Consider the following 24,500-nt stretch of genomic DNA (forward strand, 5'->3'; position numbering starts at 1 on the left):
AAGTAAAAAATCATCTGTTTGTGGAGCATAATCATTGCTCCTTGTTGTGGATTATTCTTTTAAAACAATCTATTTTATTCTAAATATAAGAGATTAAGCCAAAAAGAGAATAAAGCCACCATGAGAGCTTGCTTTTTAAAATTCATTAAGAAAGCCAATTTCTTTTGAGCAAGCTGAGTCATAAAACAATCTGAAACTTCAGTTATAATTGTTCAAATAGTCAATAAATCAATGGTCTACTCAGAATAGAACAAATTCTAATGCCTTAAACCTCTTTTTTACAGCCTGTATCAATTACGCATATTTGTAGGTACTATGGGAATGCAAAATGTAGGTCCTATGGGAATGAAATTATGCCTATCTGTAGGTACAATGAAATTATTACTCATAAACTTAAGTTTTAAAGTCAATCCTTACTAAAAATCTATAATGGACACAACCACAATATCATTGTGGAAGGAGGTGCATAAGTATGAGAGAGTTTCTATTTTCAATGAGTTTTATTATAAACCAGACTGAGAAACAAAATGAGCATGCAATGGTGAGGAAGAGTGGATATGGCAGGAAGTTACATCATTCTGTCAGCATAGCCAAACATTTTTCTTTATATCAATAATGATATAAGATCATTTCCTATGTGAAACTAAGAGGTTTTTCCAACTCAGGAAACCAATTAAAAAAAACAAGAAAGAAAACAATACATGAGTGCTAGCTTTGGCAGCACATATACTAAAATTGGAAGGATAGAGAGAAAATTAGCATGGCCCCTGCGCAAGGATGACACACAAATTCATGAAGCATTCCATATTTTTACAATTTGTATGGCAACACAAGACCCCGAATAGCCAAAACAATATTGAGAAAGAAAAACGGAGCTGGAGGAATCAGGCTCCCTGACTTCAGACTATACTACAAAGGTACAGTAATCAAGACAGTATGGTACCAGCACAAAAACAGAAATATAGATCAATGGAACAAGATAGAAAGCCCAGAGATAAACCCACACACCTATGGTCAACTCATCTATGACAAAGAAAGCAAGAATATACAATGGAGAAAAGAAGTCTCTTCAATAAGTGGCACTGGGAAAACGGGACAGCTACATGTAAAAGAATGAAATTAGAACACGCCCTAACACCATAGACAAAAATAAACTCAAAACGGATTAAAGACCTAAATATAAGACTAGACACTATAAAACTCTTGGAGGAAAACATAGGAAAAACATTCTTTGACATAACTCACAGCAAGATCTTCTTTGGCCCACCTCTGAGAGTACTGAAAATAAAAACAGAAATAAACAAATGGGACCTAATGAAACTTAAAAGCTTTTGCACAGCAAAGAAAACCATAAACGAGACGAAAAGACACCCCTCAGAATGGGAGAAAATGTTTTGCAAATGAAGCAACTGACAAGGGATTAGTCTCCACAATATACAAACAGCTCATGCAGCTCAATATCAAAAAAACAAACAACCCAATCAAAAAATGGGCAGAAAACCTAAATAGACATTTCTCCAAAGAAGACATACAGATGGCCAAGAGGCACAAGAAAAGATGCTCAACATCACTAATTATTAGAGAAATGCAGATCAAAACTGGTCAAAATGGCCATCATCAAAAAATCTACAAATGATAAATGCTGGAGAGGGTGTGGAGAAAAGGGAACTCTCTTGCACTGTTTGGTGGGAATGTAAACTGATACAGCCACTATGAAGAACAGTATGGAGGTTCCTTAAAAGAACTAAAAATAGAACTACCATATGACCCAGCAATCCCACTAATGGGCATATACCGGATGGACCTAGAGTCTGTCATACAGAGTGAAGTAAGTCAGAAAGAGAAAAACAAATACTGTATATTAACACATATATGTGGAATCTAGAAAAATGGTACAGATGAACCTATTTGCAGGGCAGGAATAGAGACGCAGACATAGAGAACGAACGTGTGGACACGGTGGGCGAGTGGTAAGGGAGGGTGGGATGAACTGGGAGATCGGGACTGACATATACATACACACTACCATGTGTAAAACAGATAGCTAGTGGGAACCACTGTATAGCGCAGGGAGCTCAGCTCGGTGCTCTGTGGTGACCTACATGGGCAGGATTGGGGGGGGGGGTCCAAGAGGGAGGGGATATATGTATACATATAGCTGATTCGCTTCATTGTACAGCAGAAACACAACATTGTAAAGCAACTATTCCCCAATTTAAAAAACAAATAAATAAAAACGAAAACAAAAAACCCACAATATATGATTTAGAACAAACACTGAATATAATCATCTTTGATAAAACATAAATTCCTACACATTTTTATTGTGATGTAAACTAAAAATCTTAATGGAAATTTATTTTAGATTTATACCAGTCACTAATAATTGGAGCCAAAAATAGCCCAAAAAAATCAAATGTGCCCTAACAGCTCCTGAATTTATACTAATGCAAACTATAACGTACAACCAAGAAAAATGCCTCAAACAGTTTTAAATTAATTTATTTTATCAGAAAAGCTACAACTAAGAATCAAGGGGGGAAATGGGAAGAGAGGGCACTCTGGCCTGGGCAACAGGGTAGATGGTGGTGCCATTCACTGCAATAGGAAACACTGGAGAAGGTTCAGGTGGAGGTAAAGAAGGACAGTTAATGAATTCAAGGCTGTTGGTCATGGAGTCTGAACAGCTTGTGAGACAAAACCGTAAAAAAGCTGGATCTACACAGATGGAGTGCATCCAAAGTAGTAGGTTAGATCATTCAAGGACTATGAGTAGAATGAGAAGAGAAAGTAGCCTATAAGGAATGCAGACATTTAAGGAACAGGCAGAAGAGGATGAACCTGTGAAGGAAAGGCGTACCCAGAAAAATGTGCTACATTAAAGAAAGGAAAAGTGGTCAACATCATATACTGCAGAAAAATCAAGAAAGAAACTAGGAAAATGGGCAAGAAGTGAAAAAGTGTTTAATAGCAAGTACAGATACGTTTTTTAAAATGTCTGGCTTGAGAGGGAGACAGAAACATGACACTACAGGCTAAAGGGGACCAAAAAAGAGAGTCTGGGGGAGGAAGTGTTTTGTTCTATGTTTGAAGACAGGGAAGACCTGAACATGTGTAAATGTTCATGAGAAAGATCCACTATAGAGGGAGAGACTGAAAACACAAAAATAAAATCCCTAAGAGGTCAGGAGGGGATGATGATCCTAGCACTTACAGGCTTAACTGTTGAAGCACAGCCACCTCTTCCTCTATTACATGAGGGAAGAAAAGATACAGGCACATTCATTCATTCAATAAGTGATTAGCTACTATGTGCCATGAACTGTGCTAGACCCCAGAGGCAGAGAATTTGATGCCTAGAAATTAAGGGGAAATGGTTTCTATTTCCTCAGTGAAAGGATGAAGAATTAGATATGTATAAAATTCATCCAAACACACAACATAAATGAGTATTGACCTCTGTTCCTTTATAATCAGGTGTCCACCTGCATCATTATGACAAGACATTTAAATATATGCACAAATACTGCATAGTATTAGCTTTTTTACAAGTTAAATAAAAGACACAGCATATGGATATCACATATCCAGAGTTGGATAAATTTTAAGTCCATAAAATGAGGAATTTTGTCAGATGTTTTTAAAGTTACTCATCTTACATTGTTTGTGACAAGACAGCAAGGAAAAAGGACGACAGAATAATATTACGAGCAGATAAAGGAGTCTAGAGAGAGAGAAGATTTAAAGAAATCGTAGAGAACAAATAAAGCAATGAGAGAGGGCAAGAATAAAATACAACCTGATTGGGGATAATCATTTTACAGGTCATTCCTACTCCTAATGCTAATTCTCTTACTGAAACCTACAAAATATCTTTAAAGAGTGTGTCATGGCCATGGATACTTATAACTTAGTTCTCTTTCTTAGTGAATTCCAATAAAACAAAGGCACATAGAACATAACATGTCCAAATTGAACACATCTTGTCCACTCACCAAACCTTCTCCTGCAGACCCCTTTATTGATAATTACAAGCCACCTAATTGCTCAAATCATCAATTTCAGGTGAGTCCTGTCAGTCCATTCCCAGCCTCTCATCTCTCTCTTCTGCCAATCCAACTTCTACAGAGCTTCCAGAATCTTCTTCCTAAATACAAAATCTAATGGCATCACTTTCCTGATTCATTACCTGCACTAATTCTCTATTTTCTACAGTATTAAGTACTAACTTGTTAACTTGGTATTCAAGAACCTTCTCAATCTGGCCAGAACTGCTCTTCCAACTTCAGTATTAAAATACTGAAATTCTCATCATTGTCAGAACCCATGTCCTTTCTCAATGTCACACCCGTAAGTATGTGCCTCTCTTGCCTGGACTGTTTTCTAGCTCTTTTCCTTTTGCATGTAACTAACCTCTACTTATCCTTCAAGATTAGATCAAATGTCATCTCCTTTATACATGCTTATGGTAGAATTCTACTTACTGGCTCATACATCCCTTTGGATAATAAATGCTTCACTCAAAAGTACTCAGAAAATACAATCTGACTAAATGAACAAACCCTTCCTTAAGGAGGAACTTCCAGTCTAGGTAATAATCTACCTGGAAAACTCTGCCCTCTACTTCTCTATGCTCCTTCTATCTGCAAATAATACATATAGAGAAGATTTTAAAAATTTAATTTTATCTCAAATGGATACTTAATTTTCTAGCATCACTTACTGAAAACAAAAAAAGAGTTCATATGGACAGGACCACAAAGTGCTCATTAAAGACAATAAATTATTTGCCCAACAAGTGTTATACCCAATTTTCAATCATTTTTCTTGCTCATACACATCTGGGGTATTTTAGAATCTTAATCATAAATTTCACCCATCTAGTAAATCTTAAATAATTCCTCTTTGCCAACTTGCATTATCAATTTAATACAGACACCTTAAAAACAGGTCTTCTGGGGCTTCCCTGGTGGCGCAGTGGTTGCGCGTCCGCCTGCCGATGCAGGGGAACCGGGTTCACGCCCCGGTCTGGGAGGATCCCACATGCCGCGGAGCGGCTGGGCCCGTGAGCCATGGCCGCTGAGCCTGCGCGTCCGGAGCCTGTGCTCCGCAACGGGAGAGGCCACAACAGTGAGAGGCCCGCATACCACACACACACAAAAAAAACAAAACAGGTCTTCAGTACTAGGCAGTCAAGTTTGTATCTTCCTCTATATCTTAGTGTAGATATTAGCAAAATATTTTTTACCATGCTGTATTAGTGTCCTACATGGTACTTAGATATTCTTAGAAATCTAGTTTATAAAGCTCAGGAGAAGGGGAAATAATACCCATCAAAATTGCCCACAGAAGTATAAAAAGGTACTCAATATTATTAGATATCAGGAAAATTAAAATTAAAATCATAGTGAAATATCCTACACATCCACCAGGATGTCTAAAACTTTTTAACAGGCCACCTGTTAGCAAAGTATTAGAGCAACTGAAACTCTCCCACACTGCTGGTGGGTGTGTAAATCAGTATAACAACTTTGGAAATCTTTTGACCGTATCTTTTAAAGATGAACCTATGTATACCCTATAACGGAAGCAATTTCACTCCAATGGAAAGGCATATATACATGACACCAAAAGTACAGAAATTCATCCTAAACTGGAAGTAACTCATATATCCACTAGTGTTGGAATAGAAAAATCATATATTCATTCATACAGTGGAATTTGTTAAAACAATGAAAATTAACAACTTACATGCAACAGGAACATCACAGACATAATTTTAAACAAAAGAAGGCACACACACACACTGTCTCTTACATATAATACCTATATCTATAGAGAGACATATACCATTTAAATAAAGCTCAAAGCAACAGGAAACACTACTATACAGTGACTGCCTACCTTTACGAGGCGTAATGACTGGGTACAGGGAGATTGAGGAACTGCTGGCAATATCTTATTTCTTGATCCAGGTGGTAATTTTTCCTATGTGTTTGTTTTATAAAAATTCATCAAGTTACACACCTATGATTTGTACATTTTTCTGAGTGTATATTATACTGTGAAAGATCATTCTAAATAAAAAATTTTTAAGTAATCTATAGGAGATTACTTAGGGAATTTGTTAAAGACAGTCAATCAGTGTTTGTTGTGGTTTCATCTCTAGTTCCTATATAGCCAACTAGCCCCTTCACCCACCACTGGAATTAAAAACAAAAACATAAACAAAGAAACAAAACCTTAAGATGACTGGGCTCCCAGCAAAGTATTGCACTGGATCTGAACCCAGGCATTTGGATTCCGGAGCCTGCACTCTTAAGCACTAGTCCATACAAAATTAATAAACCCCTCATCGTTAAGATAACACAGTAGCAAGACCAAGAAATTAATCACATTTTATTTCTCATTTGAATTTCCAGTGTCTTAAACTCATGACAATAGACTTCCATATTCAGTAAGTAATTATTAAGAATCTACTGGATATCAGACACTGTGCTATGGGACAAAGAATTAAAGGGAAAAAAGAGAAAAGGAAAAAAAATGTCTAAGGGATTTTATCGTAAAAGAATAAAGTCATAATCAAAAGGAAAAAAAATGACTGCTCCAAAAATTAAGTCAATTTGAAGTTTAGGACATAATGTTATTCTCTACAAATATGTGAATGATTACAATATGCCAGTCACTGTTCTAAGTTCTAAGGATAAAAGTTAACAACAGTTAAGAGCTCCTGTCTTTATCAAGTTTCCTTTTTAGTGGGAAAAGACAGAACAAATAATCGAGTAAATATGGCTGACCCTTGAACAATGCAGAGTTAGGAGTGCCAATGTGTAACTTATAGTTCTCCCTCCGTATACATCTGCCGATTCAACCAACTGCAGATCGTGTAATACTGTTGTATTTACTATTGAAAAAAACTCTGCATGTAAATGGATTTGAGCAGTTCAAACCCATGTTCAAGGGTCAACTATACACAGCATCTTGTGTGGTGGTGAACTGTTATGGGAATAAAGTGAGGTAAGGATAGACAGAAAGTGAAAGGAGAGAAGTACTTGCTGTTTTAAATAAGTGGCCAGAAAAAGCTTTGCTAATACGGTGACATTTGACCCTGAAGGAAGCAAAGGCGCAAGAAGGTGGGGGAAAGTATTCCAGGTAGAAGGAAGAGCAAGGTGCATGTATGCTTGGTGTGTTCAGAGAAATGCAAGGAGGCCTGTGTGGCTAGAAAGAAATGAATGTGAAAGAAGAGTAGTAAGTGACAAGATAGCAGAGATAAAAATGTAAAGGTGGGATAAGATTATATATGATGTTATACATTGTGTACTACCTTGTAGGCCACTAAAAGTTTACATTTTATTCAGTGAGTGAAGCCACTGAGAGTAGAGGGGTGATATAGTGGCGTTAAACTAGTTGTTAATGAGGAAGTGGTAAGGAATGATCAGAATCAGGAAATATTTTGTAGGCAGAGTCAAAGACATTTGCTAACAGATCTGATAACAGGGTTTTATTGTGAGGTGTGAGAACAAGGAGTTATATTTAACTCCGAGGTTTTAGTCCCGAGCAACTAAAAAGATGGAGTTGCCATTAACTGAAACAGAGTAGAGAGTGGAGGTAGAAAAATTAATGGCAGAGGGGTGCCATTCAGGGGTCCATTTTTGGATATGAAAGTTTTGAAGTACCTATGAAATACCCAAATGATCATGTTGATTAGGCAGCTGACGGATCTGGAGTTCAAACAGAAGTATGACCCACAGATACAAATTTGGGCATCGTCAACATTTATAGTTGGTTACTGAGAGTCACCTGGAATGGAGTGTATATATATATATATATATATATATATATGAAGAAACCCTAGGCACTTCAAAGCTGACAAGCAGAGATGAAAAAAAGCCAGTGAGACAGGAGGAAGCTGGTATCCAAAAGCCAAGTGAAGAAATCATTTCAAGAAGAAAATAATCAAAGATGTCAAATGCTTGTCAGTCAAGTAAAATGAGGACTGAGAAATGACTTTTGGATGTAACAATGTGGTAATATCTTTACAAGAGCTGTTCCAATAGAGAAGTGAGAATACAACCCTGCCTAGTGTACATTCAAGAAAATGGAAGGAGATGAACTAGAAACAAGTTTATACAAGTCTTTCCAAGAGTTCTGCAGCAAAAGCAAGCATTATAAAATGGGCACTGAAGGTCCTAAACTAGCCCACAAGGGTAGATTTAACACAACACTACCTGAAATAGTGTAAACTAACCTTTATTTTCAGTAGCACTACCTGTATGATATACACTAGTAATATAAAAATGAATATGCTTATTTAAACTTGACTTTGGTACTTAAGGAATAACAAGTTTTAAACACAAGAAAAAAATGTACGCAATGGAAACAAATTCTCAAGGACATTTGAGTATACATTTAAGAACTTTATAAACTAACAGCACTGGTTTTTGATTATATCTATTCTCTACCTCAAAATGCTTCAATGTCCGCTTCATCTGGCCTGGTATATGACTGACAGTATCTTTGTGACATAGTTACAGTTGTTTTCAAGGCCTACCCCAATAAAACAAGTTTGTGAAAGGGATATATAAATTAAAAATTTTTTTTTCCAATTTCCTGCACACCTCAGTAAGAGCTAAAGAAAAAGAGAGAGAAACAGAGACTTTAAATGATGAAAAAATACACACACACAGTATGGTTACAAAGATAAGACTAATTTTCTTGTATAGCCAATGGACAAACGAAATAATAGAAAGGTATTATTTTAACATGTCATTAATACACTTTAAGTAGAGGAATACCAAAAAAGTAGAGACTGGCGTACAGAAGTGTGATGATGAGGGTGTAGATGGATCCAACTTCCCATAGACACCACTATATAGCACTGATGACTTCAAAGAGTTTGGCTGTTTTTGTGGATTAGGAAGAGGATGAAGCCAGTCGTCTCCAAATCTTCTTGATTGCTCGACACTATTAGTAAAGTTGTGAACATGCACCCCGTAAATGTGTTTATTAAGTATATACAAGTAATACTATTCTAACTGATTATTAAACATTATAAAACACAAATAGTTATATAAGATAAACAAATGTATTGTTAACTGCAATAGCTCATTCTCAGATAATGTCACAACAATATTTAGGTAAGATTCAGTGTTATCAATAGCAGATGGAAACTCTACCATTTTCGGTGATACTTGCATTTCTTTTCTATTCTATCCATGGTTTCTTTACATGAATATTAAAGCCACTTGTCCACTCTGAAGGATATTCAGTTAAAACCAAAAAATACAATTCCACTTAATCCAAGCATATCCAAGTACATATAAACAGCAATACGCAGCAGCATGCTAAAAGCAACAAAAAGTGGGCAAGTGAGCAGGCTTATCATATGTAACACAAACACAAATGACATGGAATTAGTGAAGGCACCAATGGCAATCTGTATAATCAATATTAGTTAAGCATTAATAACTCAGGGCATGTTTAGATTTCTATTAAAAATATTACCAGAAGAAAATGTTAAATGCTTCCTCCTGAGACTATTTGTTACTTATGTGTCAATAGAGCTAACTGAGTATTTAAGATAAATTCTTTACTGGTTTATCAAGTCTGAAACATGCATATTTAATTTAAATACACTAGATAAATATGAGTTACAGTACTATTGATAAAATGAGACATTCTCCTTTATCAATAGCGTATCATTAGGATTTTGTTGTTCTTATCAAAGGCTTTCATGTTCTCTGCCTTCAATTTTTAAAGTACTGATGAAATTACTTCATTTGATTCTGAAAGTTTATTTTACTTAAATTTTTTCCTTTAATCAGTTTCACCTGCTATAAAAATCACCTAAACAGAATTACAGGATAATCCTACAAGATCTCGTACATTATTTAATTAGATTTTCAAGTTCATAACTATTTAGATTCCTATGGACATTTCAGAGCTAACAAGTCTTTTTTTCTAGTTTTTCTTTCAAGGGGATAGTTACAAACTATAGACATGGATTCCTAAAAATATAAGTTCACTAATCTGATCAAAAGAGGTTAACACTTTAGGGGAAGGTTTTAAAACCAAATTTTCTTTAACAATTATAAACTTTATATATATAAAATCTCTGCTTTAACATGAAGCAATCTCTTTCCCATAAACCCTATCTCCTTAGATTTGGATCATTACTCTTCTATGACTGCTCCCTTCCCCCTCCCCCACTTAAATTTAATCTTTAATTTCATCTCTACTAATCTTTTTTCAAATCCAACCCCCTTCTATTTTTTTTTTTTACAGCAGTTTCCCAAATTATTTTCAAACCTTTTCTACCCAACTGGAGATTATACATTAATAGGAGTATTCTTCCTAGTAAATCTAAACAATATAAGCTTTTGTAAGATACATACACATAGATATAAACATAACTGCAAATGACTGATTTTCTAATATGCCTAAAATGTCTCATTTTACAGACATACCACATATATACGAGAAAGACTATGACCTGCAATTAATACACTATGAACAGTGAAATACTAACTTCACTTTAATCTGAAGTACTAAATAAGTTACTGTTAAAGGAACAGTGTTCAATACCACATGCTAACGCATATATATGGAATTTTAAAAAGCTGTACTCGTGAACCTAGTGGCAAAGCAGGAATAAAGACGCAGACGTAGAGAACGGACTCGAGGGCACGGGGTGGGGGAAGCTGGGATGAAGTGAGAGAGTAGCACTGACATATATACACTACCAAATGTAAAATGGATGGCTAGTGGGAAGATGCTTCACAGCACAAGGAGATCAATTTGATGCTCTGTGACAACCTAGAGGGATGGGATAAGGAGGCTTAAGAGGGAGGGGATATGGGGATGTATGTATACATATAGCTGATTCACTTTGCTGTACAGCAGCAACTAACATAGCATTGTAAAGCATTTATACTTCAATAAAGATGTGGGGAAAAAAAGGAACAGTGTTCTACTCTATGATGACGATAACATAAGATTTACTACTTGTTGGACACTATTACAAGCACTTAACATACACTGACTTACTTCATACTCCCAACTACCCTAAGGTTTCAGTCATACTTTTCTCCCTACTTTCTAGATGAGAAAACAAAGAGGTTAAGTCATTTGCCTGAAGTCACACAGCTGAAAATTGGTGGAGCCAGGACATAAGACAAAGAATTATGCAAAACCATATTATAAGCTTTGCTAAAAATCAGTTCCCTCGCTTTTGAAAATGTCCGTACCTAGCACCGCCCCTCAATCCAAATACTGGCAACCCTACAGTGGTCACTATAATAATTTGGGGAAAACTGGGATGGGAAACATTACCTGTGTGTAACTTTGCAAAGTCTGAGACCTCTGAGGCAGAACACAATGTAGGGTAGAGCACAATGTAGGGCAGATGTCAAGGGCCCGACAACACCTTATTCAAAGAATCCATGTCCTTAGAGAACAGACTTGTGATTGCCAAGACGGAGGGGGAATGGGGGAGGGATGGATTGGGAGTCTGGGTTTGGCAGATGCAAACCATTGTATACAGAATGGATAAACAACAAAGTCCTACTGTAGAGCACACGGAACTGTATTCAATATCCTGTAATACACCATAATGGAAAATAATTTTTAAAAGAATGTATATATATGTATAACTGAATCACTTTGCTGTACAGCAGAAATTAACACAACACTGTGAATCAACTATACTTTAATAGAAAAACCAAACTAAACCAAAAAAAAAAAAAAAAAAAAAAAAAAAATCAGTTCCCTCCCAGGGCTAGTTCCCAGGAATAAGCAGTCTAGCCTCCTTACATATGAATATGTGGTTTTAATTGTAGTTGTAGTTTGTTCAAATCAGTGCGACTTAAAAAATCTGGGGACGATAAAGAAAATGTATATACATACAATGAAATATTGTGCAGCCTTAAAAAGGAAATCTTGTCATGTGCTACAACATGGATGAACCTTGAAAACATTACACTAAGTGAAATAAGCCAATCACAAAAGGACAAATGCTGTATGAGTCTACTAATATGAAGTATCTAAAGTAGACAAAATCATTGAAACAGAATGTAGAATGGTGGTTGCCAAGGGCTAGGAAGAGGAAAGAAGGGGAATGGATACAGATTTTCAGTTTTTCAATATGTAAAGTTCTACAACCTGTTGCACAACGGTGTGAATATATTTAACACTACTGAACTATACACTTAAAATGGTAAATTTAATGTTATGTGTTTTTTACTATAATTTTTAAAAATCTGGGAAAATCTCCCGTTACTTCCCACTCCCACAGATGACTTATGTTCGGAATCTTACAGATAAAATCTTCAGTGTCACAGATAAGTTCAAATTAACTATGAAGGATACACATCAATATAAGATATTACTGCAAACAGTACTCTTTGCTAAGATTCATCCCTTCCTCCATTAGCTTCAGAGACTAGTTTTCCTCTCTAATTTCAGATTTATAAAGACTACTTTAAAACTATTCCAAAGTTTTTTAAAAAGTAAAAGCTGTTTTCCTCCAACACTCCCCCAGGTTAAAATAATACCAAAAAGAGTTCTCAAAAAGCCCTGATTGCCCTCTAATAAACAATAAGAAAGTGATTTGTTACCAGCAGCTCTCACAACTCTCACTATTCAAATCCTAACAGTACCACCAAACATTCATCCTAAGAGTAGATTCAATTTTTAGAGACAAGATGATGACCAGAAGTCACATGTTATGAATAATATTAGTATTTAAACTGGAAGATATAATTTTGCTCTTCATTCAAAACAAACCATGACCACAATATAAATTGGATCCCTAAAGTAGCTTACCTCCCTAGCACCTAATCATCATTGGAATAAGCAGAACACCTCCTTAGCCTAAGCAATTCAGGACCAATCTTTTTTTTAAGTCTTCTTAGGAAGGCCAAGAGGGGAAATATACAAAAACGTAGTAAGTTATACATGATTTTTTTTTTAACCTCACCTCTCACAATCCTATTCTCAGTTTTCATATCATCCATCCAGTAGATAAACATATCTTCTCCCATGTTCACAAATCTATGTTTACGTTACTCACCAAGGGTGCAAAATATAGCTCTACATTAATTCTACTACTAATCCATTCTAATTTCATGTTGCAAGAAAATTCTCTTCCAAACTGGTTTGCAGTCAGGAATTCCCTGGAGGGTCAGTGGTTAGGACTCGGCGCTTTCACTGCCAGGGGCCCAAGTTCAATCCCTGGTTGGGGAACTAATCCTGCAAGCCTCGCAGCGCAGTCAAAAAAAAAAACTGGTTTGCAGTCATCTGTTAAAACATTCTTAAAAAATAGCTATGGAAGAACAGATAGTTGTTTGAATACTATATATTATCATAATTTGTTGAAATACAAAGGCAATAGCATATAGCATACAGTATACTATATGCTCATCTTCTCAAATTTATATAAGCTGGCTTTCTTTTGTAAATTTTAATTATTAAAAACTCTTTAAAAGGACTTCCCTGGTGGCGCAGTGGTTGAGAATCAACCTGCTAATGCAGGGGACACGAGTTCGAGCCCTGGTCCAGGAAGTTCCCACATGCCGCGGAGCAACAAAGCCCGTGTGCCACAACTACTGAACCTGTGCTCTAGAGCCTGCGAGCCACAACTACCGAAGCCCACGCGCCTAGAGCCGGTGCTCCGCAACAAGAGAAGACCCCACTTGCGGCAACTAGAGAAAGCCCATGCACAGCAAGGAAGACGCAACGCAGCCAAAAACAAACAAACAAACAAAACTCTTTAAAAAATTAAACGTTGGAAAAGAGTATGATCTACTACTTCAATGTTTAATTATTTGTATATCACTTTAAAAATACATAGAAAACGTCTAAAATTTTAAACCTTCAGGGCATGAGTTGTTTAGGATGGTAGTTTACCAGATAACTACAGGTTACCATATTTTGAATGGAAATCTCTCCAGAATTAATTATACATTTACCTACTTTCTTTAGTGGGAAGCTCAATCTAATGACTCAAATTCATTATTAAAAATAATTTATGGTAGTAAACAAGCCCTAGAACATTGTACTAAAAACATATACAGAATTCTGGCTTTTTATTTCTTGTATCTACTTGTGGGTTTTGGGGGTTTTTTTTTTTTTTTTTTTTGCCTTCTTCCCAACTCTTCCATCCTCCATCTCTCAGGCCACACATCCATTGTCCATCCTAATGTTTATCTTCCAAGCCAGTTTTAAACTTGGAAATCAGCCAGGATTGTTAAAACTGTGTATAAATATTGGATAAATTAGGTCTACAGAAAGAACCTAAAGCTTTTCCTAAGAAACCCAAACTGAAAAAAATGAAGATGGGGACTTCCCTGGTGGCACAGTGGTTAAGAATCTGCCTGCCAATGCAGGGGACGTGGGTTTGATCCCTGGTCCAGAAAGATCCCACATGCCACAGAGCAACTAAGCCTGTGCGCCACAACTACTGAGCCAGAGCTCTAGAGCCCCTGAGCCACAACTACTGAAGCCCATGCACCTAGAGCCCGTGCTCTGCAACAAGAGAAGCCACCACAATGAGAAGCCCGTGCACCGCAATGAAGAGTAGCCCCCGCTCACCACAACTAGAGAAAGCCCATGCAGCAACAAAGACCCAACGCAGCCCAAACAAACAAACAAATAAATAAATTTATTTTTAAAAAATGAAGATGGCCACAGTGGCTATACCTGCTCCAGCACAGGGATTTTCAAACTATAGTTCCTTAAAAGACACTACAAGTGTCAGCAGAAAAGATGACTATGTATAAAGTCTCAGACCCTCATATAAATCAGAGCAACCCCATAAGATCAGTGTTATACACTGGAGTTCTACCTAAGGCTTCATCTGAGGTTAGGTTCTACTCTAGCACTGAACTAAAACTGATGCTGCTGCCACTGACACTAGGGTTAGAAAAAAATAATGGTTTGGGGTTTTTCCCCTACCCACCTCATTTTAAAAAATATTCCCTGTAAACAAGAGTCCCTTGATTTCCTCAATCCTGTGTTTAAAATGAATATTACTTTTTCTAAGGATTATTCACTACACTTTTGATAGATTCAACAATCCTAATTTGAGTTTCTACCACCAGAAATAGGAAACAATGCTTTAAATGATCCAGTAAACCATAATGATGCTACATATAGCTTTGAACAATTATTTCTAGTTAAAATGTTACAAGTTTCATTGTTCTCTAATTTTTCCTGTGTCTTCTACAATCTCTCTGCCATATTACCTATACATAAAAGAGGGCACTTGGTCCATGTGTGGGCTTGGCTATTGTAAGGAATATAAGCCAAAAAGCTGTATCTTGGCAGTTTCAGAATTTGTACATTTTCTTCTGCCCTCAAATTTCAATGTATTCAATTCAAACATTTATTGAGCACCTACTGTGACTAAAATTATAACCTAACACATCAATCGGAACTAGTGAGGTTGTGGTACAGTAACAAACAATCCCAAAATCTCAGCGGCTTGACATAACAAAAGTTTTTTCTCATTAATTTTACATGTCCAACTCTGGTTGGCAGGAGAGATCTGCTTATCACAGTCCCTCCACTTGACACATGCTTCCAAGATTGTCTTGCCAAGGAAGGTAAAAGGTAAAGTGGTAAATCACATCCTGCTCTTAAACTTTCATTCACATTTTATTGGCCACAGTAAGTCAGATAGCCATGCCTGATTTCAATAATGATATGAAAGAGCAATCCTATCACGTGCTTAGAAGAGAAGTGGTCTATTTATGAAGAAGCATGATTCCCAAGTGCCTGTGCTGATCAAATATTCAATTTACTTTTCCTCCCACATTTGGATACACCTGTCCCCTTCATGCAGAAGATAACCCCAAAATCCCACCTAGTTATAGCACCAAGCTCAAAGCTCTCAGGTCCAGACGTGGCCCTTGTTCACAAAGATCTGTTTACCAAATCAAGTTATCTACCTCCCTTCACAGACACAATACACAATGACAGAAAAAGCTAAGTATAACCGTAAAAAACACTCCTGTTCAAAAGAGGAGGAACAGGAGATAAAATAGTCAATAGTTCATAGCAATTCACATACCCCGCTGAACAGATAGTGTAAGTGGCTCTCTGCTCTGGGGGAGAGAATTCTCTGACTGATCACTGGGAGGAGTTTCTCAGTCTAGTACTCTCTGAGCCTTTTGGCTCTACCTTCCAGGAGGTTTTTTTTTTCTTGCCTGCTATCCTCCTCCACCACAAGTGAAGTGGACACAGGGAGTGTACATCCTTAGTTAGCTAAGAGGAATTTTCAGCCTGCTGGTAGAAGGTTAGGGGGCAGTGACCAACTCATGCAATTACACTTTCTTCACACTTTCCATGCTGGTTTCTTGGGCTGTACAACTCCCTGAAAAACTTAGAGGCTTCTTATCTGCTCTAGCCATTTCCAAGTGCCAATGTCTAGAACCATAGCTTTTTTTCTAGATATGTCTTTTAGACTTTCTACATTTCATTGCTTTCTTGCCCTATGAGACTGTGTGCTATCTATTTCTCTCTACTTAATTGTGGGTGCCTTGGAACTATCTGGCTTTAGTAGGGAATCCATACCTTTTAAAAAAGTCTAGGGCTTCCCTGGTGGTGCAGTGGTTTAGAGTCCGCCTGCCGATGCAGGGGATACGGGTTTGTGCCCCGGTGCTGGGCCCGTGGGCCATGGCCGCTGAGCCTGTGCTCCGCAACGGGAGACGCCGCAGCAGTGAGAGGCCCGCGTACCGCAAAAAAAAAAAAGTCTCTTTTCCCCAACCCAACTGAAAGGCACCACCCCCCTTAAGTAGACCTTTACTCTGAATCACCTTAATCCATTCAGACTTTTTAACAATGAGAGTGATGGTCATAACCCTGATTGTCAGAAAAGTTTTAATTATCTGCTCAAAAGGCTTCTTAGTTTCATCTCTTACTGATTGACAGTGAGAAACAATTGCTTCTTCCAATCCTAATTTCCCAAATTTCTGGACTCTCTTTATTGCTCTTCATTCCCACTTGCAAACTAGCCAATCATGTTCTAGCTCATTTTTTTCTTCCATCTTGTCAAATGGAGCCAACAGCAGCTAAAATACAATTTGTTTTCCAGCCTCATCCCCTAAAGCTATAAATGCATTAGGTACATTACTGGCCTTCTAAGTTATTGCAGGCAAGTTTTTACCAAACACTTCTCCGCATTGCATCTTCTCAGCCTCTAATATCACTTTCCTTGCTGCCTGACCCTTGACCAATGCAACATTTGAGAGGTTTTGTGAGAGCACCCTACCGCTTGTACCAACTTTGACTTTAGTCAGGATAGGTTACATAAATGCTGCCCAATAGAAATATAATTCAAGTCACATACGCAATTGTAAAGTTTCTAGTAGCCACATTTAAAAGATAAAAAGAAACAGTGAAATTAATTTTAATATATTTCATTTAACCCAATATACCCAAAATAATTACATTTCAATCTGCAAGCAATGTAGAAATTATTGAGCTATTTTACATTTTTTCATAGCAAATCTTTAAAATCCAGTTTTTATTTTTACACTTAATCACATCTCAATTCAGTCTAGCCACATTTCAAGTGCTTATTAACAGCATCATGAAGCTAGTGGCTACCATATTAGACCATGCAGGGCAAAATAAAATTGCAGTAGCTAATAGCCCCTGAAATCTCAGTGGCTTAAAACGAAGGCTTTTTTTTTAGTCATATCCACCGTAGCCAAGAATGTTCTGCATGTTTTCCTCACTTACAGATCAAGCTAGTAGAACAGTCAGTAGAGCATACATAGTTCATTGGCCAAAGCAAGCTACATAGCTGCATCCAACTTGGTTGTGCCCAGAAAGAAATCCGGAAATATTAGGTAGATAGCTCTAATGACTATCACATCCAATTTTTAAACTGCAATTAAAAACTTCCAAATTATGTCTTCAAAGAACTGTATCTTTTAAATTTTCCTTTTTTCCCAATAGACACCAACTTCAAAAAGCAAATAAAGCAATGAAGTAGTAAGCTACTACTAACTAGTTAGAACTCTAGGACAAATGCAGTTTCTTTGCTATGAAACATAACTTTTTCAATAAAGTTTCTGAAGAGTCGGTAAAAGCAATTGAAAAGGCGTGACTAGAGCTCAAATACTATTCCTTTTACTTCATTTTGGCAAACAAGTACTTCAAATCCTCTTTAACTTCTCTTATCAAGCCTTTCCAAGGGACTACTGCCACTGAAACAAGGCTGAAGAAAAATTAAATGGCAGAGGAAAAGCCACATTTATTCCTCAAAAGTGGACAAAAGAGAGGAAAATAACATTAATCAAAACTAAAGATACTTCTACTACTTTTTCGAAAAGATTTCCTTATCTCCTTTAGAAGTTAACGTTCTGCCATTTAACACTGTAACATAAAAACCAATTGCCTATTTATTCATCCAAAATAAAGGTATTACTTCAAAGCCTAAAGTTCTACTTTCACAGGTCTAAGGCTGAAACCCCTTTCTTCTAAGAATAAACTCTTACACTCTATTCCACCTTCACTTAAGCATCCAAAGAAAGAATTTTAGCCTATTAGAGGACCCAAGATACTGGCTGGATTACACGAAGTTTTAGGAATTAAAGGGTATCCCAGTGAGGTATAAGTGGTAGGCAATAAAAGAGCATCATGGACTTTCCTGATGGCACAGCGGTTAAGAATCCGCCTGCCAATGCAGGGGACACGGGTTCGAGCCCTGGTCCGGGAAGATCCCACGTGCCATGGAGCAACTAAGCCGGAGTGCCACAACTACTGAAGCCTGCGTGCCTAGAGCCCATGCTCCGCAACAAGAGAAGCCCCGGCTCGCCACAACTAGAGAAAGCCTGTGCACAGCAACGAAGACCCAATGCAGCCAAAATTAATTTAAAAAAAAAAAAAAAAAAAAAAGCGCATCACAAGGAGGGACTAATGTAAATAAAACAGCAAATTTTGCATAGGGAATACACGTGTGCTGGTATGTATGGGGATTGGTTTCATATAACCATTAATACCTCCCTACAAAATCCTTGTTTTGAAGCCGGGTATTCTAACTTAATTATGAATCAGGGTAAAATAAACTCTTAAATAAAGAGTAAGTGATACTATCTCGAACTGATAAGCAATCAACGTAGACGACTTTCTGAGAGAAAATAAGACAAAGCCAAATCCCAAACAAACAAACAAAACCAAAACTATACTGAATCCAAACTAAACTTTCTGATGCCAGACATCAGAAGAGAAATACCTGTTTTCCTGCTACCCGAAGAAATCTACTACCCACTAAAACTTTATAATCCTAAAAGAATATCTTAGAAATGGTACCAAATATACACATTTTCGTGCATTTTTGATGTGGACCTTTTTTTTTTTTTTTTTTGCAGTACGCGGGCCTCTCAGTGTTGTGGCCTCTCCCGTTGCGGAGCACAGGCTCCGGACGCGCAGGCTCAGCGGCCATGGCTCACGGGCCCAGTTGCTCCGCGGCATGTGGGATCTTCCCGGACCGGGGCACGAACCCGTGTCCCCTGCATCGGCAGGCGGGCTCTCAACGACTGCGCCACCAGGGAAGCCCCCGTGCATTTTTATTATTGCTAGCAGAGTACCTAATTATAGTCCCCATCCCCCAAAATCTCCCCCAAATCTTCTTTTTTATAACTTTCTCATTCAGTTTACCTACTCATGACTTCATGTTACCACCTCTCTTCTACAGAATTCCCGTCCTCTGTCCTGAGCTCAGTCCTCTATCTCTACTACCAATAGTAATTGCAACCTAGCACCACAAATTCAATCCATTAAAACTGGTATCCCTTTGCTTCCCCCAGATCAGTTTCCCTTCCCAACTCTGCCCATGGTATGATCTTTTTAAAATAAAGGACTCATCTTTTATTCCAGATAGCTTATCACTAAATCCTGTAGATTCACCTTCTGAAATGTTGAGCATTTTTACTTCCTTACTTTATCCCTGTATAACTGAAATAGCTTCCTATCATCTACAGTGCCAGTTTCTTCCCATTCCAATATATTCCTGAAGTACATCTTCCAAGAGTTGACTTATTCATGTTATTCACTTGTTCAAAAACCTTCAAGGGCCTATGTTAAAAATATTAAAATCCTCACCAATAGTACTTAGTGCTGTCTACTCTTACCCAAACATGTTCTATCAGTCTCTGGTCCCCAGACAACATCAAAGCCTTATATTTATGCTGTTACTGCATTTCCCAAAGTGTTTCTCACAACCCAATGAAATACTTATCTCCAGAGATGTATAATCTAAAAAAGAAAAAGGATGCTGCTTCCTTTCCTTAAACAGTCAGGTTTATTTTCCAAAGGACTTCTCAGACTTTAATAAGCTAATGAGAATTTTTCATAACCTATTTAATAATACCCATTAATATCTTATAAGCCATTTTTTGGAAAATGCTGGGCTATTAAACTGTCTTCTGGATAGACTGTCTCTATTCTCACTTATATGGCTTTTTGCCTTGTTAGAACGTATCTTCCCCTCATCTTTCTACCTATACAAATCTATATTCCTCTACTGAAGTTCTCTCTTTTCCATAAAATCGTCCCTGACAGCTGGAACCCTCTTTGATCTAAGACTTCTCTGAACTTTAATCCGTCTAAATTTCCTCATATGCAGACAAGACTAAATCTAAATTCCTTTTGCTTCTCTTGTTCTTTCCCCCCCCAGATTTATAGATTGGTTTCTGAAACATAATTCTCAATGCCAAGAGTCTTTAAAAAGCTACACATTTAACACAATTACACAATTGGAAGCAGTATAAAATAAACAAGTACCAGGCATCTCACACAACTGAACAAAGTTAATCATTTCAGAAGCAAGCAGGTAAAATTTACATCATGTTACCACACAAACCTGTGTTTATCCTGTACCTATTACTGATATTTCATTCGTTCACTCTCAAAAAAAGCACAGATATCAAAAGATGAATAAGAAATAATTGCTGAATTCCAAAAGAAGACAAACATGTTAACTAATACACAAACGTGCTATTAAAAATAAAGGAGGCAGGAGTCAGGAAAGGCTATGGGATGAGGTAGTATCTGAGCTAAGGCTTGGAAGATGTCAACTCAAAGGTTACTCCTCTACTCCTCCCTGTTCCCAACTGTGGTTCAATGTTAGTGTACCATTTACCACACTACATTAGAATCTTCTACCTGACCGCCTAACCCAATGGTTCTCAAAGAAAAGGGGGGAAATTTTGCCCTCCAGTGGACATTTGGCAATGTCTAAAGCCATTTTTTATTGTCACAAATGAAGGGTTAGGGGGTGCGACTGGCATCTAGTGAGGGATGCTGCTAAACATCCTACAATGGAAAGGAAAGACCCCACAACAAAGAATTATCAGGTCGAAAATATGAATAACGTGGAGACTGAGAATACCCAGTCTAATCTTTAGATTATGAACAATTTTGGTGCAAGAAGTATCTTATTCACCTTTGTGTGCCCAGCACTGGACACAGCAGGAACTCTATACATAGTTGTAAATAAACCTCAATTTAAAGGCAATGGAATACAATTTTACATGTCAATTATACCTCAACAGAAATGAAATAAAAAATAAATAAAGGCAATGGAAGAGCCAGTGAAGTTAAAGAAGGCAACAACATGATCTGTGTTTTACTGATGTAAAGGATATACTGGAACAACTTCCAGTATCTTCCAAACTTAAAGATATATATAATCTCTAGATATATATCTATTCTTCAGATACACATATTTTCCATAAGTGAAAAAAAATATGTGTATAAGGATATTCACTGCAGTATAATTTGAAGATAGAAAATAAATACCCACCAATAAGGATCTTATTAAATGACAAGATACTTGTTCAACAGAATACTGTTACTGTCACTGCTAAGAATGAGATAACTCTCTACTTGTAATATTAAGAGATCCAACATAAAAAATTTTTATGCAGAAGAATAGTACAATTTCAGGGAATGGTAGAGAATACATAGGTATGGTAGTGTTTGTAAATGTATCCTTCCACCAGAGATATTCCATACAGTTAAAAAAAAAACCCCAAAACTGGTAACAATGGCTATCTCTAGGGAGAGAAACTGGGGGGTTAAGATAAGGAGGGAAAGAGACTAACTCTTTAATGATCACCCTTTAATATATTTTCTGAATGCACGCCTTGTGCAGGTATTACTTATTATTCAAGAAAAATTTTTCTAAAAATAATTTTAAATGCACTATAAAGAGGAAAGATTAGAGGCATGGAAAACAAATTAACTATTATAACAACAGCCTAGGAGAACAGTAAAAGCCAAACTAATAAAATGAGAATGGACAGGAAGAACAGATCACAAAAACATGGCAGAGAAAAAAACCAAAAGGACTTGGAACTTTCTACCAGGAAACAGAAAAGTTAACCCTGCACCTGCATGCAAGCAACTAAAGGTAACTGGAGAAAAAAACACAATTGTACTAATTATTCAACTGAGCACCCAGTAACACCTGCAATTCTGTCTCACCAATAATTTCACTTTGCAATTGTCTCAAATGACCATTTCATGCCTTTTTCCTTCTTAAATTTCTAAAACCTGTCCTCCTCACCCATCTCAGCTTCTTGTAACAAAAGGAAATTAGAAGCAATCTGACAAGAATGACCTTATCTTCCTACCAACATATCTGTATCTGCAAAGCCCTATCCCATGCCCTTCCCATTAAAACATGATTATTCCCACTCTTCTCTGTGGCCAACCTCTATACCTGTGTCCTGTATTTCATCTTGCTTGCCTTCTTAATAACTTTCCTCTATTATACCTTCTTCCTGAATCATCAATTTCTTACTTTTTTTTGAGACATTCCCAGAAAAACCCACCCTGACCTCAAGCTTACCTCCAACTACCATGTCTTCTTTCAACATTCCTCTTCTTAACAGAAAAAAACCCTTAAAATACTTGTCTGTAATTACTGTTGATACTCCCTCTTCCCTTCATCTCCTTTTCAATCACTCTATTCAGGCATTTCTCCCCAACACTCCACTGAAACCACAACAACCGGATTCCCATTCTTTACCATCTTATGTGCCCTCCACGAGATCTGAAAAGTTAAGAACTCTTCCTTTAAGTGGTTCATTCACTTGGCTTCCAGGATATTGCTCTCTGCTGGAAGCACCTTCCGTTTCCCTTATTGGTTGCTCCTATACTTCTTGCCCTCTAAATGTTGCAAATGTCCTCAGATTCAGCCAAGGATTTCCCTCAATTTTGGTCATTTTAAGTTTCAGTTCCTGAATTTGTATTTGCTTCTTTTACAAATCTGCCATGTCATTTTCATAACAATCCCCAACTCTCTGTTAAAAATGTTCAAGCTTGGCTTTTTCCTTCCAGACCATAGTAAAACAACTGTTTTAATGTATATTTGGTATATAAAGTCCCAGTAAGTCTTATTTCTATTGTCTGATGTTTCTGCTGGTTCTCACTCATGGCACATCACCTCCTCATATGCCCAACTACTTCTGATTCCGTGCTAGACACTGCATTTGAAAAACCAAGGAAAATAATCTGAGGCTCAAGATGATACTATTTTCCAATCTCTTCTTCATCTATATTCTTTCTGTATTAAGTTACTACTTTTCAAACCAGTTGCATTTCAAAATCTCTTGGGGGCTTTAAAAATACATCTTTCCTAGGTCTAATGCAGCAATTAAATTAGAATTGGGAGGACACTCAACACAAATTGTTGGCATTTTTAAAAAGTTCCCTGTGAGAGAAAGCAGACAGCAGAAGCAAGAACTACAATTCTGCAGCCTGTGGAGGAAGGAAAACCACATTCACAGAAACACAGACAAAATGAAGAGGCAGAGGACTATGTACCAGATGAAGGAACAACACATATAACCCCAGAAAAACTAAATGGAGATAAGCAACCTTACAGAAAAAGAATTTAGAATGACAGTGAAGATGATCCAGGACCTCAGAAAAAGAATGGAGGCAAAGACTGAGAAGACACAAGAACTATTTAACAAAGACCTAGAAGAATTAAACAAAAAAACACCTAGAAGAATTAAAGAACAAACAAACAGCAATGAACAATACAATAACTGAAATGAAGGGACAACATTAAATGCAACAACATTCGCATCATAGGGGTCCCAGAAGGAGAAGAGAGAAAGGACCAGAGAAAATATTTGAAGAGAGTATAGTCGAAAACTTCCCTAACATGGGAAAGGAAAAACCCACCCAAGTCCAGGAAGCACAGAGAGTCCAAGGCAGGATAAACCCAAGGAGAAACACACCGAGACACATAGTAATTAAATTGGCAAAACTTAAAGACAAAGAAAAATTACTGAAAGCAGCAAGGGAAAAACAACAAATAACATACAAGGGAACTCCCATAAGGTTAACAGCTGATTTCTCAACAAAAACTCTACAAGCCAGAAGGGAGTGGCATGACATATTTGAAGTGATGAAAGGGAAGAACCTACAACCAAGATTACTCTACCCGGCAAGGATCTCATTCAGATTCGATGGAGAAA

At 37.1% G+C, this 24,500-nt stretch overlaps 1 protein-coding gene and 1 non-coding gene across 2 annotated transcripts in view; one reads left to right on the plus strand and one right to left on the minus strand.

Annotated features, from left to right (window-relative positions):
- The window catches only part of SP3 (Sp3 transcription factor), a 60,841-nt gene that overhangs the window by 9,190 nt on the left and 27,151 nt on the right, over nt 1-24,500 (minus strand). The window lies entirely within an intron of this gene.
- LOC112064572 (U6 spliceosomal RNA) lies at nt 706-812 on the plus strand. Its single transcript, XR_002891536.1, has one exon. It is a non-coding gene; the product is annotated as a U6 spliceosomal RNA (small nuclear RNA).

This window comes from Physeter macrocephalus, chromosome 2, assembly GCF_002837175.3.
Source record: "Physeter macrocephalus isolate SW-GA chromosome 2, ASM283717v5, whole genome shotgun sequence".
NCBI lineage: Eukaryota > Metazoa > Chordata > Mammalia > Artiodactyla > Physeteridae > Physeter > Physeter macrocephalus.